This window comes from Vulpes lagopus, chromosome 16 (genome assembly GCF_018345385.1).
Source record: "Vulpes lagopus strain Blue_001 chromosome 16, ASM1834538v1, whole genome shotgun sequence".
Classification (NCBI taxonomy): domain Eukaryota; kingdom Metazoa; phylum Chordata; class Mammalia; order Carnivora; family Canidae; genus Vulpes; species Vulpes lagopus.
In genome coordinates this window covers 14,555,818-14,575,434 of record NC_054839.1, presented here as the reverse complement: position 1 = coordinate 14,575,434, position 19,617 = coordinate 14,555,818, and the positions used below count along the sequence as shown (strand labels likewise).

At 35.4% G+C, this 19,617-nt stretch overlaps 1 protein-coding gene across 2 annotated transcripts in view; it reads left to right on the top strand.

Annotated features, from left to right (window-relative positions):
- Window positions 1-19,617, top strand: part of HS6ST3 (heparan sulfate 6-O-sulfotransferase 3) — a 646,367-nt gene that overhangs the window by 322,688 nt on the left and 304,062 nt on the right. The gene's annotated exons all lie outside the window — the stretch shown is intronic.

The window sequence follows — 19,617 nt, the reverse complement described above, 5'->3', positions numbered from 1 at the left end:
ATAAAAGGTGTTATGCATTAACATTAATTATATTGCCTGCTAAAACTCTAGTTGGATTTATGAAAACCACAGATCAAGTATATAGCTTGGATTTTTAAAACCGCTTCATGGAGCTGCCTCAGGTTAGCAAGTGAGTTTTTTTCCTCTCCTTTCCCCATGTTTATGCCTCCCGCTCCCAAAGACCCTGCTAGTCCTTCCACTTGTGGTGCCCACCCTGGTCTGACCTCAAACAAATATTTTGCTCAGAAACTCAGTCTCCGAGAGATGGGTAGTTCTAAAAAATGAGTTGGTTCAAACAAAATCATTTTTTCAGGGGGTGTATGATTGGCTTTTTATTAGTTTTATGAGCCTTTTTGATGGACTGTTACTTTCTTGTTTTCCCAATGGTATTTGCCATAGGAACTTTTATTATTTGTTTTGAAACTTATTTAAAAACTTGTCTATTCATCTCAACAAAACATTGATATTTGTGAAGTATCTCACCAAAGTTGATTTTTTAATAGAATTATTATTGAGATCTGCTTATTTTTAGTAAAGATGTCTGTAAGCATTTTGTCTTGAATAGAGACCTCTGCTTCCCTATGTCTGTGCCCCACCCTGTACCCGCCCTCCGCCACCCCGCCCCCTACCCCCTGCCCCTGCCTGGATTGGAATGTCTATTGAGTACTTTTTCCATACCCTGGAGACAGGCCATCTATCTTTCATTCTTCAGTACAAATATTTACCAGTCCCACAAGAAGTTGAGATGATTGTCTTGAGCATACAAATTGCTCAAGAGGTTTCTGGCTAACTTGTCCTCAGAAACGGTACATCTGATTAATAAGAAATTATGCTCAGACAATATTTTTCTCTGGTGAGAGAAAGGCAGTGACTATCCTTGTTCATTATGAAGTAGATGTGGCTGAAATTGCAGTTGTAGTCTGTCACAGAGCATTTGGCATCTCTGCTAAAGAGGTGAAATTATGTTATTGGCAAAACAGTCTGGGTGGGTATCAAGTGCGCTGGCACTAAACAAACATGTGGCTGTGGCTTGTGAAGTCATAATGGGGACTCTTCAAACCCCCATATGAAGGCCCCAGCTGGAACCAACAGCCAATTTTTGCTATGTCAAAAGACCAACCAATATTATGGAGGCAGATTTAGTTTCCTATGGTTATGTCTATACTTTTAAATTTTATTTCTGGTTTTTTTTTTCATGTTTCATAGGACATTATTTCCTCCAACACATTAAAAAATCACCTGACATTAGAGGAGGAAAAAGAAGGGTTATATGGCAGTCACACTACCCATTTTCTACAGTTAAGAACAAACCAAAAAAAAAAAAAAGAACAAACCAAAAAACCTCAATGATGTTCACATGGATAACATAACTTTATCCTTAATAAAAAGTCAAAATATGCTTTTATTTTGAATTTCCATATCAGAATGGATTGTTTTCCAAACTCACTGTGTTTTAGTAGTTTCAGTCTATGGTTGTATCATCCAGCTCTGAGTATCTAGAAGATGTAAAAATGTCTCATCTTAGCTTTCCAAGCAATAGTATTGGTTTAATTTAGATGCTGCACTTCAAAATTTTAGCTAAATATTGGAGTTTGAATTCTTAGCTCAGGCTTCATTAGTAGTGATTAGCTAACACAAATGCATCTCTGATTTATGCATATCTAAAAATGATTTTGTAAAGCCGTCTTGTGCAGGGTTGATTGTTATTGTGCACAGTTTTGTCCTTTTAGGCTGTCTTCTTCCAGCACTCCGATCAAGTAGGCCACCTTTGGGACATGACACTTGCAGACTGCTTATACTCTGCAAATTAATATTATAGATACAGTTCTAGAAATTGAGAAGACTGACATTTTTGTGATAATGAGAGGTCGGGACTAAATTTACAGAAAGGCAAATTTATACTAGGAGTCTTTTTTTTTTTTTAAGAGACTGTAAATTTCTAAACGGATTTCTGACATTTTGAAATGTTTTGACAGTGCTTCATTTGTATAAAGCTTTATGTGTAGCAGCCTCATTGACTTGTTTCTGTTTAGTCTGATTTTTATGTGATCATTTTTACCTCTGTTGAATTGGTGAAAAATAATTTGACATTTTTTTCGAGGCTCTAGTTGGCACAAGAAAACTCTGGATCCAGCCAGGGATTTTTCTATGGCCTAATTTGTGCATTGCAATGAGCATAAAATTTGCATCTAGTTTTATATTTCACTCTCTTTACTGGTATTTATGTAATGCAAAATTAAATGTTGCAGAGCATTAATTAACCAAGGAGAACCATAATCATCAGCAGAATTTATACAGTAAACCTGTGAAATTCATAGAGGCTTAAGGCTTGGGGGGAAATAGCCATCTTTTGGAACTATATCATTGAGTTTGTACCCCAACCGAATGACACAGCTGAGAAGTAGAAACCCAAGTGTTGAAGGAGACATTTCTCCATACTCCAGAGTATAAAGGTTTCCCTTTCTCACTGCAAAAGACTGACAAAAAACTCATGATAGGAAAATGACTGGACTTAATATTTTGTGGGCAGCCAGGAAATTATATGGGGAGATAAAAAACTTGATTTTTAATGTCATTACAATTTTATTTTTAAATTAATTTTAAGAAGACTTTCTTAGTTTACTGAATGTGTCTTAATTTTATTTGAATGATCAGCTATTCTAATTCAATCAGGAATCTAATGTCTTAAAATAATACACATTTTTCTAATGCACAATGAAAGGAATTGTTAGAGTATTTGGGGCAACATGGCTGGTCTCAGAAGCTTTTCGTTAAGGATAAAGTTATGTTACCTATGTGAACATCATTGAGGTTTTGGGTTTTTTTTTTTAACTGTAGAAAACGGGTAATGTGACTGCCAGCTATCCTTTCTTTTTTCTCCTCTAATGTCAGGTAATTTTTTTAATATGTTGGAGGAAATAATGTCCTATGAAACATGAACAAAAAGCTGGAAATAAAATTACAAAAGTATAACTACTGGTATATGGGGATAAGACGCACTTCTATATTTTTTTCCTAGGAGGGATAGAGAAACCATAGCAACTTTTTACCCTGCTACCTGGGAGGATAGTCTTATCTTTCCAGGGATTACTCTTAAAGGAATGAGATTTTACTCTACTTGCAAACTAAAAAGCCTGCCATGGTTTGGATGCTGGCAAAAGACATGAGACTCTTGAGTCTGAGACAAAAGACTTACTCATGGTGCAACAGATGGCAGGAGCTTCATAGTTGCTTTTGTTAGCCTTCTTCTCTATTCTCTCCCTCATCCCCAAGTCCCATGGGAGTTACAAGGAGCAGCCCATGTAAATGTTGTGCACCCAGTGGTTTGTGGCACAGCTAAGGACATCTTATAACGGACTGTGTATAACCTAATCAACCCATGGCCTGGAGAGAGGCACTATCTTGATCTCCTAGGACTGTTTGCTCTACAAACACTCTTGAAAAGTTAGGCCAGAACAAAAGCTGTTACAAGATGTGAAGAAATACCTTGGAGGTTTGTCTCTCAATGCTCTTGAGTGAAAATGACCAGGTCTTGCCTCAAGCTACTTCTCCATTAATAGCATATCTGCAAGTGTTCTTTCAGTAGTACATGGAGGTAGAAGAAAACCAGTTCTAGTATATTTTTATTGCAGCCACAAGTCATCTCATTAGCTGCTGGTGATTTTGCTCATTTGGAAGGCTGCCATAGTCATCAAACATCTGGAAATCAACAACAGGAAGCTAGGATTGCATCCCAGAAGTCTTGGTACCTAAAACTTTTTCTTACCCCTACCTCTGAGTAGTCTAGAAAATTTAAATATTTCTCGACCAACTATACCTGGTTATAGTCCAGTCAATCTTGACTGAAACGTTGGTAAAGAAAAGAGTGTCTGTCATAAGGGTAATGATACTCGCCTTTCTGGGACTCCTTCACTCAATTTTACTCTCCCTATCTTGCCCTGTTGGATATTATTGTAAGGAATTATAATAAGATCCTTGAGAGAAGTTACAAGAAAATAAGAAGTATCCCTCCCTTCTCCCATGCCCACTTCTTATCGTCTAGCTAGCTCACCCTTAGCCTTTTGAGCTCAAGGTTTCTACTGTCTTGTAGTGTTGGCTTTTTGGCAAGTAAATGCTGTTAAGGATTGAATGTGTTACATCGAGTCTTTTTGTGGGGCTTGTGAACCAGGGACTGGAGATTAGGGCATTTGTTAGGAACTAAATATGCCTCAGCTCTGGGCCACTAAGAAATCCACAGTGGGTCTGTAGTGATGCATGGTAGAAGCGTCCATCAGCCACAAGGGGCTAAGATTTGAGACCTTTGCCTTTTTAGTAAGAGCTGCTGGGTATCAGAGCTACTGTATGTGATAGCAGACATTGATTTGGGGGTAATGAAAAGTGTAGTCCTATGAAAATTTGATTTTGCTGTATAAACCTAACAATTTTTGTCATTTATGTGAATAACTTAGCATTTATCCCTAATTACCATGCAGCACAACGATTATTCATAATACTTAATATGTGTCAGATCAATGTTTTTAAGTTGCATTGATTATAACAATAAAAGCTGCTCACGTGTGATGCTCCATCTTCATCTGGATGGGCATCTGCTAAAGTATCAGGGCTTTCTTCTTACAACTGAAAACATTTAGGGTGTTTTTTGTTTTTAACAAATGGAGAGACTCTTTTGCATTAGAAAGGATAAGTCTGAAGCCAGTTTGACCATCTTGAGGACAGTGGTTAGGAATAGCAGGAGCAGTGGCATTTTAGACTTTGAGTTTAGTAGCTCATTATCTAGTTCTCTTGTTTTATTTCTGCCACTTGCCTTATTACTGAGAAATGGTATTATTGAATTCTAAACAATATGATGTCTACCTTCATGCCAGCCAAGCAGAGGAGTATACAGTATTCTTGATATGCCGAAATAAATTGAAGCTCAGGAATTAACTGTATGAGTTTGTGTGTGGGAGGGTGGGGGGGGGGTAATATAAATTCCTCCTTTTCCTGCTTTATGGGTGAGGACTCAGCTTTCTCCTTTACATTTTTGTCTGTCAGTCTGACATGGTTTCAACACTATATATTAGCCAAGATCACTTTGCTTTAAAATTTATTTATTTGGCACAATATTAGATTGAAGTAAAACAGAGCAAGGCATCCTAACAGAATAAGAGGATCCCTAGTAAGTATTAGGTCCATAAATAATGTTCTCTCCCACCTCAAGGGGGATGCTTGAACATCAGTCTATCAAACATATATGGAATATCTACTGTGTAGGCAACACAGTTGTGTCCCTAGCCCTTGATAGATAGAAGTTTAAAAGAAATTAATTGCTTGTAAGGTTTGAGCTTGAATAACAGACTACTTTTAGTACATTTAGTACTTTTTTTGAAATAGGATTTTAGTGATTAGATAATTTAGAAGTTTGTGTTTATTGTAAACCAGAGTGAACTATTTATCCATGGTCAAGTTGATCTCCTGGATTTTAGATCAGTTTAAAACTCTTTAATGCTGGTTTTATAGTGGAAACAGAAAGACTATACTTCTGTGAAACAGAGCTAACCAGATCAGTAGAATTGCTGTAGAAAAATATCTTTTAAATGCTGATGATTAAACCTCAGCCCCCTGAGTTAAATATAGTCTCTCTGGTGTTCATGGCAGAGTGATGAAGCTGTATTATCTTTTGCAGAAGATCCAACCTCTCTGGATGCTTTTTATTACAGGTATGTTTAGTTGAACTCTGAGGCTTCAATGGATTTATAAAAACTTGGCTCTTGTAGGTAAATTTTGAAAGAACAGATTTATTTTCTGTCTTATTATCTGGGTGTGGTAAGATGAATGCAGTAAGTATACCACATATAAAGTGACTGTATAATCAATGTTTTGATCCTTGTGTTCTAATTACCACTGTGTAAAACTGAAGACAACTAGATTCAGTTAGCTGTATAATCAGCATTTTGACCCTTCACTGCAAATCATTTCTGTTGTGTAAAAGTGAAGATGAGTGGATTAATCAGACTATGTGTTATCCATTTGTAATCTGTTTTCAGATGAGGCAGAGTGCTCCCCTATATCCAGCTTTGAATGTCCAGTAGCGCCCTACTTCAATTACACAAATTACTGATGTGTCAATATATCTTCCTAAGTGATAAGCAAGTGCATTTTTCTTAGGGATGAGTTATACAGTATTTGATCTTATATACATATCCTGTAATATATGTGTCTATTATGAGTATCTACAATACACGTCCTTAATTTTGTCAGCTCTGATGGTCTGAGATTTTAGGTTCCTAGAGGACAGTTTTACTTCTAATTTATTTTCAAGTCATCTGAGAAAGTGACTTATGTAATTAGAAACTTGGCAAAAGCTTCTTTCCCCCCTCATGGACGGTGGTACTTTTTTTAAAAAGACTTATTTATTTATTCATGATAGACACAGACTGAAAGAGAGAGAGGTAGAGACACAGGCAGAGGGAGAAGCAGGCTCCTTGCAGGGAGTCTGATGTGGGACTCAATCCTGCATCCTGGGATCAGACCTGAACCGAAGGCAGGCGCCCAACCGCTGAGCCACCCAGGCGTCCCTGGGTGGTGGTATTTAAACTGAGATTTTCTTGTTCTAATCTGTTTTTTCCCTACAACTTTGTTTATATGAAATTATAAAACTTTACTTACATTTACATCTAATTTTTTTGGTACAAGTCACGGGTTTGACTATGTAGTCCTGAATGTGTGGAAGTTTTTCAATTTCAGGTTAAGTATTTGGTTTGCTGTATGAAGTTTTTATTTTTGTTTTTTGAAAGTGTAGCCATTGTACATATTTATAGTAATTGTGTATTTATGAAAGAAATTAATCTCTTTAAATTTTTACCATAGCAGTCCTTACTTAGTACATGCAAATCATTTTTAATCTCTAGAATTTATAATGGAGATATTTTAATAAAAGAGAAAAATAATAGGCAAAAATATTGATGTGTATAACCTTAAATTCTGTCAGTTACATGGGAGCTGATTACAATTAATGTAATGACCCTGGTTAAAATTCCCCCTCTTATTTTGTCCTTGCTCTGAAATTTATTTCAGAGGCCAAACAGTTATCCTTTTAGCAAAAAATTTCTATCATTTGAATATGGCCAGATTGGCATTTATCTTTAAAACACTTATTGGAAACAACTTTAACTGAAAAAATGCTAATGTCACAAGCCTCATAATCCCAGGATGGGCCTCCTTAAAAGAATCTCAAACCTCAAACAATATAGAGTGATTTCCCTTAACTTACGACCTCTGGCAGCTCAGGCAGTAGAAAAAGAAAGTGGTTATTTGCTTGGTGACAGTGTGGCAGTTACATAAATGTGATGTACAAAGTGAACACATAAATACTATTTCAGAAACAGAGAATCATCTGAGTCCCTGTTGATTATAGTGTAGGTGCTAGACATTTTAATGGAATTGTTTCTTAATTACCGAACTCTCTTTGATAGCCATGAAAAAAAATTGGATTGGACAGTATTGATTCCAAACACTTCTGTTCCTCTTTAGGGATATTCTGAGCTGGCAAAACACATACAGATATGCAGACAGGACTGCTTAGTTTGCCCTGTGCTGAATTTGATCAATAGGAACCTATTTCTGTATCAAGAAGTAGCTCTGTTAATTTAGCCCTGGAAATCTCATCATTAGATACTCTTGAGTAATAAGATTTAAAATATTTTAGTCAAGATAAAAATTGCTCATTGGCATTTTTCACAGTAAAATTTGTTTTTCTTTATCTTCTTTTTTTAAACATGTTAGGCGTTTCTTTGAGTTGTCTTTTTCCTCAATAAGAATGCTAAGAGGGCTTTCACTAGTAGATAATATGCCTAAAGCACCCTATCCTGCTAGATAAGTTTTTTTTTTTTCTGTAGTATGGCATTTTCTGTCTTTTTATCTGGGTGAGGTTGGATGAATATGGTAAATATTCTACATATAAAGTTACTGTATAATCACTGTTTTGATCCTTTGGTTATAATTACTACTCTGTAAAACTGAACAAGACTAGATTGGTTTAGCTATATAATCAGTATTTTGACCCTTTTTTTTATAAATCATTTAGGAACTGGGGGAAAGTTGAATAATAAAAACAGGACTATTTTGGCTAATAGCGTGGTAGTGCGTTTTCTTTAATCATTATCCAGGTTAACATGACTCCTGCTTTGTACTCTGTGTTCTACTGTGATATTACCTTTATTCATTCAAAAAGCATTTATTGAGCCTTACTATGCTCAAGGGTAACTGGTTGATAACTTGGAATCAAGAGTACACTACATATTAGGAATGCTAAATTTTATTTTCTATTTTAAGCATTTATACACACAACCATACTTGCAGTAACCAAATTATATAAGGTGTAGGGATTGGTTATGTGGTATCTGATTTAGGATATTTCCATCTCATAACAAAACACCCAAAGCAGTCTTTCTTTGATGTTTTCTCCTCAGTCCTTCTAATGGAGCTATTTTTCTGAGTGCTAAAATAAAGTTCAGACTCACTCAAGGAAGTAGGAAGTAATCGAGAAGGGACAAAGCCTTGGCAAGTAGCACATTTCAGACTCAAGGTGCTTTGGCTCTGATTTGTCTTTCTTTTATAACATTTGGAATAGGTTCTAAGAGACTGTCCTGCCCAATCTGTTACATTTGTCAGCTTCTCAAGACAAAAAAAAAAAATGATCTTTGAATTGCAGTTTGAGGTTTGAAATTCCCAGATCATATTTCCATTTCCTGCTATACGTATTCTGAGGGAGCTAAGATGTTATTAAAACCATTAGGGAAGTGGAGACTGCAATAGACACTGATAAAAATGAAATGATTTATAAGAAGAAGGTGATGTTAAAAGAAGGAGACAATTCGGATTGTGTTTGGTCTTAACAGAAGAGACCCTGGGAAAAAAAAAAAAGAAAAAAAAAAAAAAGAAAAAAAAAAAAGAAGAGACCCTGGAAGCTCATGGTAGGCCTTCTCTGGAGATAATATCCATGCTCATTTGAATTTTATTAATTTTATCTTAAATAAGTAAGACAAAACAAATCAATCCCTGTAGGAGTCATCAAACCAAGGGAGAAAAATCTTATTCTGAAACGGGAACACCTGCATGACCTCAAAAAAAAAAAGGAATGTCAAGGTCATCAGAGTTACTTATAAAGGTCATTTTGGTCCTTGAATTGGATAAGTCCTACGAACTGTGAAGGTCATATTGATTTCAGGGCAGAGTATAAAGCAGGAAGGAGAAATACTGAATATATCTGGAAGTGTTAAACTAGGTCAACCTATATCCCTAATATCAGGACTAGGCATGTGGTCTTAAAATGATGGTGGACTCTGGTATTTCTGTTGTTCCAGTATATTGCAATGTGTCCATTCCAACGTAATCACTGAGATTAAGGGGTAGTTTTATCTGTCTTCTTGTTTTCAGTGACTCTTGGTAAGATTGCATTGTATGTTCCTTTTCTAGTTTTGGGTACACAAATGGCTGTAACTTTTTCCCGAGAATGACGCCCTCCAAGCTCTAACAGGATTGATCTGTGTTCACGTTTGCTTTTGTAACTTAAAAATGGTAAATTGAATAATGGCATAATTAAGATCTGCTTTAATTAACTGGTTACAGTGTGTGCATGTATTTGTAAACTACCTTTTAAAATTCAGTGTTTAAAAGTTGCAAGAGTGATTTGAAGTTTGACCTGAGAAACATTTTGAAAGGTTATTTGCTTGATTCTCTTTGTAACTGTAATGATGATTAATGAGCAGATTAATTTACTTTAAATACTTTTCGAGTAGCTAAATTCACTATATTGCAATTATTAAAAGCAAGAGTCTCATTAAATTCTTTTACTTGGAAATCAAGATAGGGCTAAAATATTGTACATGATATAACAGCAAAAAAATAATTTCTGTGAGAGTATTGTTTTCCCCAGGATTGGACCATTCTTTTGTGTGTTTTTAGCCCAGCCACTGTGCCATTATCAGTATGTGGGAATGGAAAGCAAATCCAACAATGGATAGAGAATTCTGGCTTCAGACTATCAGACATTTACCAGTAATTTAAACAAATTAATGGAGTTGAACTGTGAAAGTAATTTATTTGTTTGGAATTCTACTTTTTAGTTAACTTTGTTGATGGTTTTATATATGGATATAAATTTCTTTTAATTTGATGAATAAGCTTCATTCTGGAGCACTTTCCTTCTCAGGGCTCATATTTTTGTAAGACCCCATAATATTTTGCAAACATGTATTTAGCTGGTTTATATTCTCTGAGCTCTAGGGTTTGGGAAGCACACTGCTGTTTTCAGACTTTGACCTCAGCAGAATCACACAGCCATTAGCATGGTCCATACACACTTTAAGACTAGATGCTCAGTTATTGCAGATGCATTTGTCTTTCTTCAGAAAATATGTGTGCTTTGGTATTGATTTTTTATGTCTTTATACTTAGCAGTAAACTGTGGGAGGCCATTACTTCATATAACCATGGCTTTAAGAATTAGACAGCTCATATGACTCAAAATTCAATTTACAGGTAGTTTTCACTTAAGGAAAGAGGTCTGGCAGCGTGCCTGCTCGGCACAGGCCTACTTGAATCCCCTCTCTTTCAATGGTGAGGTCAGAGCATCCTGTCAAGAAGTATAACTTATGTTCAAATAATGCATGTGAGTTGGACATCTACTGCCAAAAAACAAACGGCCTGGGGGCAGAAACAAGAAAAGCATCATAAGTGCTATTGAACAACTCACTGTAGGCTTTCAATTATCTGAGATTTACATAAGCAACTTCCACAAAATGCGAGATACACCCAATTAAATGACAGTAAATTTACTTTGCTGCAGAATTCAATAATTTACATCTTGGTTTCCCTGCATTGCATTAATTGCCTATTTGATAGCAGATTAAAAAGCATCTGGATAAAATTTAACCTACATATATTCAAATTAACTACAGTGATTGATTTATCTGTATTTTTACTCACTCATTTATTCAGTATATTTATGTGCTAGTCACTGGGGATAAGATGTATAACCAGATGTATACAGCTCCTGTCCTTCAAAAGCTGACCATTCAGCAGGGGTGATAAACACAGAAGTAAAAATTATCATGTGTTGTGATAAGGACAACAACAAAACATGTTTGACATAGTTGTAGTATTTATTTGTTCATTTGAAAAATATTACTTGAACCTTTACTATGTGCCAGAGTAGACCTGGTCTCAGAAGTAAAGATAGATTGTTGTTAGTAGAACATACCCGGTGGGATATCCATTTCTTTCAGTGTGAAAGACCACCTGACCAAAATAATCACAGGCTAGTGAAAATACATTTTAAAAATCTTTCAAAATGCTTTGCTGAATGAACACAAAATGAAGCAGAAGAAGCTAAAGCTGAAGTAAAAGTTGGAATTCTGCAAGGTGGATGAGCTCCAAAGCTGGCTTTCACCCTCAGGGGTCCTGCCAAATCCATAAGACCTTGAACCTTCTCATCAGGGCCAAGTGACTCTGCCAGACAGTTGGGAAATGGGTAATGCCAATGTTACATAAAGTCTTTCGGAGAAGAAGGAAGAAGGAGCAGTCTCAAACTTATTATATGGGGCAACCAAAACATTGGAGGCAAGGAAGCAAATAGATTAGAAGAAAGAAAAATTATAGGCTACTCTTCTCATGAATATAGATGCAAATATGTAGTTAAAGTTGTAGCTCACGAAATCCAGACACATCTAGAAGAGATAGTATATAACATTATTTCAGTAATGCAATGTTTACTTATATTAGGAAATTGGTTAGTGTAATATATTACCCAAGCACATTGAATGATTTCTTAAAACTCCCAATGGATTCAGGAAAAAAATGAATTTGATAAATTTTAACATTTATATATGACTTAGAATAATTCCTGTTGACTAGGAGGGTAATAAAACTTCATTATTCTGGTAAAAGGAATTTATGCAAAATCTACAGTGAATATCCATCTAATGGTGAAATACTGAAAGCACTCTTTACAATCAAGAACAAGATAAGTATGAATGCCAGTTGTCACCACTTCTATTCATTGTTACTGGAGGTGTTAGCCAAAGTAATAAGACAAAAAAAAAAATTTGAAAGGCAGAAACAAAACTGTCATTGTTCAAAGGTTATCTATGTAGGAAACTCAAAAGATCTATAAATAAATACTAAAATTAATAAGACAGTTTAACAGATTGCTGGATGTAAAATCAAGACATAAAAGCAAATTGCATTTCTCTATGTAAATACACAGGAAGTCAGTGTAACAATATATGTCAAGTAACAAGAAATAAATCTAACAAAAATTTTGTAATATTATATTCCGTTTGAATAATGTGTGATGTTAGAACTAGGGAACTAATAGAGAATATTATAAATTATATTGCAAAAGCTAAATAAAATCTAAATGGAATGTTATATCATACTTCTAGGTAGGACAATGTAATTTTTTCCAGGTTTATTCAATACCAGTTTAGCATAGTGTGTATTTGTGTAACTAGATAAACTTAATTTTTTATTTGAAAAAGGAAAGTGCAAGGATTACTGAAGACACCAATGAAGAACAGCAAGGTGAGGCAAACTCTTTCAAATAATCGAACTTAGTTAAGTTTATATCCCAATTTAGACAACAGGATTGGCTATGTAGGAGAACTATAGGGTGAATTGCAGAGTACCCCACCAAACTCACGCATATATGGAAACTTTATCAAGAAAGCATTGCAGAAAGGGGTAAATGTATATGGTAATAAGGCAGATAATTAGTTAAGCAGATGAGAAGGTTGAAATTGAATTCCTGTCTGTCCACAAGAAGCAAATTAAAATTATTAAAATTTTAGAAGTGAAATAGAAAAATAATAAAATGTTTAGAAGAAAGAAAATGTTTAGAAGAAAATGTAGGATTATATTTCATGATCACACGATACAAAAAGATTTCTTAAAACAAAGACACAAATAATACAAGACATAAAAATGTAAAACCATTAAGTAATGATTCAATTTGATCATATTAAAATTGAGATATTCCTTATCAAAAGATACTATAAGCCTAGCTGCAAAACAGCAGAATAGCAAAATGTACAACTGGCAATTAACTAGTATCCAGATAAAAGAACTTCCTCAAAAAACTGGAAAAAGAAAAAAGAAGTGAAAATTAAAAGATTAACAAATGTATGACAGGTTGTGAAATAACACTATTATTCAGGGGAATGAAAATTAAAACCATGAGATACCATTACCTACTCACCAAAGCTCCCAAACCAAAAATTATTGTGAGGTTGTGACGACAGTAGAACCCTCCTCATTCACTTTCAGGATTTCTTAGTAACTTTAAACACTCACACACTTTCATGATTCTAAACATTACCTTTTAATATACATCTTGGAGAAACACTTGCACACTGTTGTACAAAAGTATTCATAGCAGCACAGTTTGTAATAGCTACTCAAGAGACAAGAGTAGAACATATAAATAACTTGTTGTATATTATACCTTGGAAAGAGAGAAACCACTTTTCTAAGAAGTAGTCTCAGTAGAATTTGATCACCTACTCGAAGATAGCACAGGATCTGTTTTCTGGAAGGAAGAATAACAGAAAGTGAGAGCAATAGAGTGACTTCTAGTTCCTATTTGGTCAATGATATCAATAGTGATGCCATTGGCCTTGGTATTATTTCTAATTATTGCTACATATTTTTAATTTTAAAAGCAAGATGGCCAGAGAAGTACTTCTTACTCTCTCAATTTAAAAACACCACATAGTTATCCATACTGTCCATAGTAAATATAATACACACTGCACACACACACGTATACACACCCCCCACACACACACACAAACGTACACAGAGAAACTCAAATGGCAAAGCTGATTGAAAAAGATTCTCCAATTCATTAGTTAACAATGTTAAAACTATACATATTCATCAAATGGGCAAAAACTAAAAAGTTAGAAAACACCAAATGTTAGGTTGTAGACAGGGCCTCTCATCTGCTTCTATTGGGAGTGGAAACTGGCATAACACTCTGGAAAACACTTTGGTATTACCTAGTAAATTTGAACCTGCACATAAATTATGAGCCTAAAAAGTTCATATTAGGTGGAAACTCTAGAAAATGTTTGCAGATTTTCACCAAGAAATTGCATAAAAATATTTTTAGTGGCAAACAGAAACAACTCAGATAGCCATTGGCAGTAGAATCAAAATATACCTGGGAGCTTATTCATTCTACGGGATACTACAGAGTGATGAAAATAACTAAAAAGAAATGACATAGATCATGTATCACTCTTCAAATTAGAGACAATTATCTGATGAGAGGGGGCATTACATATGAAAGCTTCTGGTCATAGAAGAAAAGGGTGGTGTTACCTGAGTGGAATTCGATTTTTTCATATTTCTTAGCAAGAAAAGTTAGGGAGAAAAAGTTAGAAAAAAAATACTGTCCGTAGAAGCCAGTTTCCTTTGTTTCAATTATTTTGCCTTTACATACACGTTTGTAGTCTGTTTCTCCTGACTCCTGTTTACAAGTTGAATAGGAGACAAATTTATTGGACTTTGAGAAAAATTAGTGTTTTCTGAATTTTTAGCTTTCCCTCCCTTAACTTGGCATCATGGCCTACTTTCATTTTGGGTGGAGAAGAAAGTACAATCCTGGGTAGACATTCAGGGGTCTGTCTAGGGACTTGTTTGCATATTAGTGGTGGTACTTATCAGCTCTTCTATCTCAAAGTCTACCATGCTTGCTTGAATTCAGTGTGTTGCATTCATAGATCTCATTTGTCATTGTTTATGATAAGTTTTAAAATATGATTATGCTTTCCACATCTCCTTGTGTTCTCTCTCCTTTAAACGGGAGAGTTTTTCACGGTGCCTGGGTGGCTCAGTCAGTTAAGTGCCTGTTTAGGTCATGATCTCTGGGTCCTGGGATCAAGCCCTCTATGGGGCTCCCTGCTCAGCAGGGTGTCTACTTCTCCCTCTCTCTCTGATCATCCTCCCTGTTTGTGCTCTCTCTCTGTCTCAAATGAATAAACAAAATCTTATAAAAAATGAGAAGGTATCTCAAGCATCTCCATTTGATATGATGTTGAAGGAAAAAGATGGCAGTACAACTCTCAGGAATGTCATCTTAGCAGCTGGCACCATCTTCTGCTTAAATCTGTCCTTGGTCTCATTTTTCTTTAATTAGTCCCATAGGAAAAGAGAAGTAAGATCATGCTGGAAAATGGAATATTTTTGGAATTCTCATTATTCTTTTATAATTGTGCCCCTGGTCATTTTTTATGTTTACCTCAATAGAGTTTCTAATAAAAACCAGAGGCTAGATAGATTTAATTTATTGAGCATCTACCATGTACAAGATTTTGTTTGGACTGCACAAATATATAGGGCATGTACCTTTCTTCAAGGAACCTGTAATTCAAAGGAACAGAAAGCCATGTTAATGATAACAAGTCCTTGTAAATAATGTGGAAATGAATAGGGAAGCACAGATATTTCTTTGAGGTATTGTTTCATTTCCTTTGGGCCTATACCCAGAAGTGAGATTGTTGGATCATTTGGTAGTTCTATTTTTAATGTTTTGAGCAACCTCCATACTGTTTTACATGATGGCCATACAAATTTATATTCCCACCAACAGTGTATAAAGGTTCCCTTTTCTCTACATCCTCACCAAAGCCAATATTTATTATCTGTTGTCTTTTTTATAACAACCATTCAAAGGTGTGAGGTAGTATCTCATTTTGGTTTTGATTTGTGTTTCCTGGATGATTAATGATATTGAGCACCTTTTCACATACCTTAGCCATTTGTATGTCTTAGGATAAATATCTGTAATTGGGGGGTTTAAAAAAAATAAAAAAATAAATTGGGGGGTTTTACTATATATTTTGGATATATATTTTGAATTAACTGTTTATGAAATATTAGGTTTGCAAATATTTTCTTCTAATCTGTAGGATGCCTTTTCATTTTGCTGATTGTAGTTTTTGCCATACAGAAGCTTTATAGTTTAATGTAGTCCTACTTGTTTATTTTTGCTTTTTCTGCCTGAACTTTTGGTGCCATTACAGCATTATTCACAGTAGCCAAGATATGGAGACAACTAACTAAGTGTCCATTGTCAGATAAGTGGATTAAAAAATTGTGATTTTTATAAATATAAATATAAAAGAGCCTTAAAAGAGAAAGAGAGAAAGAGATCCTAACATTTTCAGTAATACAGATGAACCTGGAGGGCATTGTGCTAAGTGAAATAAGACAGACACAGAAAGAAGAATGCTGCATCATCTCACTTATATGTGTAATCTAAAAAGTTGAATACGTAGAACATAAAGTAGTATAGTGGTTATCAAGGATCAGGAGGTAGGGAAAATGGAGAGATATTAGTTGAAGGATACAGCTACATAGGATCCAGTTGTGTAGGAAGGTTACTGTTATGAAGAATGAATAAGCCTAGGAACTTAATGTACAGAGGATGACTAGACTTAAAAATACTGCATTGTATACTGGAAATTAGTGAAAGTAGATTTCAGGTTCTCTTACCACAGAAACACAAAAAAGGTAACTGTGTGTGAGGAGGTGGATGTTTTTTAGCTTTACTGTACTAATTGTTTCACAAGTATATGTGTATCGAAACATCATGTTGTATACCTTAAATATACATAATACTTATTGAAAATAAGTATTGTTATAGGGATAAATGATAACAACCATAGAATTAACTTTAGCATTTCCTAGGTAATAAGCAGTCTCCATATGTTTTTCACCTTGTCTTCATAACAACTGCATCATGTGGGTCCTATTTGGCACCATTTTGCAGGTGATGAAATTGAGACAGGGAAATCAAATCATGTACCCAAACTCATACAACTACTGCAGGGTGCAGTCAGCACTCAAACCCCAGGTAGCCCAATTGAAGACCACTTTTTATACCCACCACACACATGGTGTTTTACGTTCACTACAAAATAAAGCTAAGAACAAGATTGACACAAGGGCTAGGTATGGATTGAGAAGAGCACTAGTGAGTGGTAAGGTTCTATCTGAAATCCAGGAATTTGAAACTGACTTCATTAAAGACCTATTCCTGGAGTGGTGTATTTAGTGTTACTGAATCTTGTGTTTCTTTATGTTGACACCCAAGGGCTGTGTCTTCCTAATGATTAAAACTTCTGTTTTCTTTAAGCCTACCTTATTGTTGACTTTTCCCAGCAGCTATTTGCATTTTAAAATGTCAGAGATTGCTGCACACGATCCTAAATGAGAACTTCAAGCCTTTAAGTTTAGGAAAATGACAAATGAGGCTTAGAAACACATGTATAAACAATGTATGACATGATGCACTAGGCATCTCGAATAGACATTTTTCCCTATAAATTATGAGAAGGCCCAGAAAGCCAGAAATTGGATGTCTTTAAACTGAAGTAAGTGTGAATAAGAACACAGAAATTGGACTGATAGAACATTTATTTGGTTATGTGGTCATTTAATTGAATGACTTTGTGTGGTCATTTGAATTTTAAAAGGCTACAGACACACACACACACATTATACAATCAATCACATCTCCTTTTTCTGCAAGGAAAACTAGGAAAGGGGAGGAAAAAGGCATACTAATCCTACTACCCATGTAAGTCCACTCAGCACACACGCTGGGGCCAGGGGTGATCAAAAACAACAAGGAAAATCTACTAAGTAAATATACTAAGGAGTCACGTTTACGGAGGCTACAGAAGCTATAAGATGAGGATTTTTACATGTTTTTAGGAAGTAAAAATGTTTATCTTGGATCTTTGGCATTACATATAAAATATCACAATTCACAGGAAGATACACCTTCACTCTTTGGCAAGACCTGAAAAAGACAATTTCGATTGCTCTTCCACATTGATCTCCTTCACGGAAACTAGTAAATAATTTCAGCACCACTGTTTCCTTCTTGTTTATTCATGTCTTTTACTAGAGAAAAGAAATATTTGCTAATGGAAGAAACAAAGCAAAATATTTACACCATGCTGCGCCTTTCTTTTTGACAAGGGCAGATGTGGCGAGGAAGCTTTCTCCCTCATAAAATTGTTTACACGAAACAGTGGGAAAGAGCTAAAGAATAACAGTTTTCTTTAGCAGCTGGAGGTTGTCTGAATAGAGTCTTCAATTCCCATGCATGTTTTGTAATGCAGATGTCTTTGAAAATGGTCTTGCCAGTGCACCTTAAATACATTTTAGAATTATTTTACCATGAAATTAGTTTTCTCCATCATTGGCTTAGTTGAATCCCTTTTTTTGATCAATGCTGGGACATTAAAAATAAAGCCCTGGCTGCACATGCTATTTTTGTCAGTTCCTATCAGAAATCCATCCTGCAGCAGGCCAGTGTGCTTTGAGAGTCAGGTCATTATTGCAGCACGGCTACTTCCACCTCCCACCCCGAGGCTTAGTTCTCCACTTCTACCCCTGCCACTGGCCTACATTTGTATATTTATTATACAAATAAAGAAGGAGAGGCGTTTCAGGAGAAAAAGTAGCATGGAACTGTATTGCGACTGAATGGGTCATATCTAAAATTGGTGATTCAAACCATTGGTGCCACTCATGGTTCAGAAATCATTCTTGGAAACTAGCTGGTGGTGTTGATGTTGGTAGAGGTGATGGTGGTGATGGTGATGTACATGGTGATAGGAATGGTGCTGGAGATGATCAATACTGCTGGTAATGATTGTGGTGATGGTGATGATGATGGTGAGGATGGTGAGGATAGTGGTGGTGATGGACATGGTGGTAGGAGTGGTAGTGGAGATGGTTTACTGATGGTGGTGATGGTAATGATGATGGTGGTGGTGTTGGTCATAATGATAGTGATGGTGGTGGTGGCAGGGGCATAGCAATGGCTCATAAACATCCCAGTTAAGGTTCTAGGAAATGTAATTGGTGCAACACTCTACTTCTATGCTCTGCACATTTCACAAGTATTCCCTTTCTTCACTAATATTTTCCTGTGTCTAAAAATATGACTAATTTCAACAGGACAAGTCTTTAATAGCTATACTGCATACGTATAGAAGAGTCTTCAAAGTCAACAAAATTAATTTTCAGTTACTTGCTTGTATATATATTCAGTACCCTTGAGAAATGAGGGTGGTAAAAAAGGAAACCAATCCCATAAATTTAGTAGAGTTAAAAATCTCCCCATATTCACTTTTCCAATTGTTGTTATACCTGAGATCATTGTCTCTGTGTCATTGCTAGTTGTTATATATTTTTTTCATTCCATACTTGGAACTATGAATCTATTACAGAAAGATCATGTTGGTGAGGCATTGAACATGAATAAGTTAGGAATAGTAATTAGTTTTCAGGCATTCCATTGAGGATGGCAATGCATTCTTCCTCAAAATAATTTCCTCCCAAGCAGTTGGTTTATAATAAACTTACATATTCCAAGTGGCCTGTTTTTATCGTCTTGACACATTACTTCCTAATTTCATTGTACTGTTCCTTCTGTTCATCATTTTCCATCATCTAGCCCTTTCTAGATATGTTAGCCAGTATCCCCATGTCTGGGATGTGAAGCCTTTCCTATTTAGACAACAGACAACTTTTCAATTCCATTCCATGTACCCA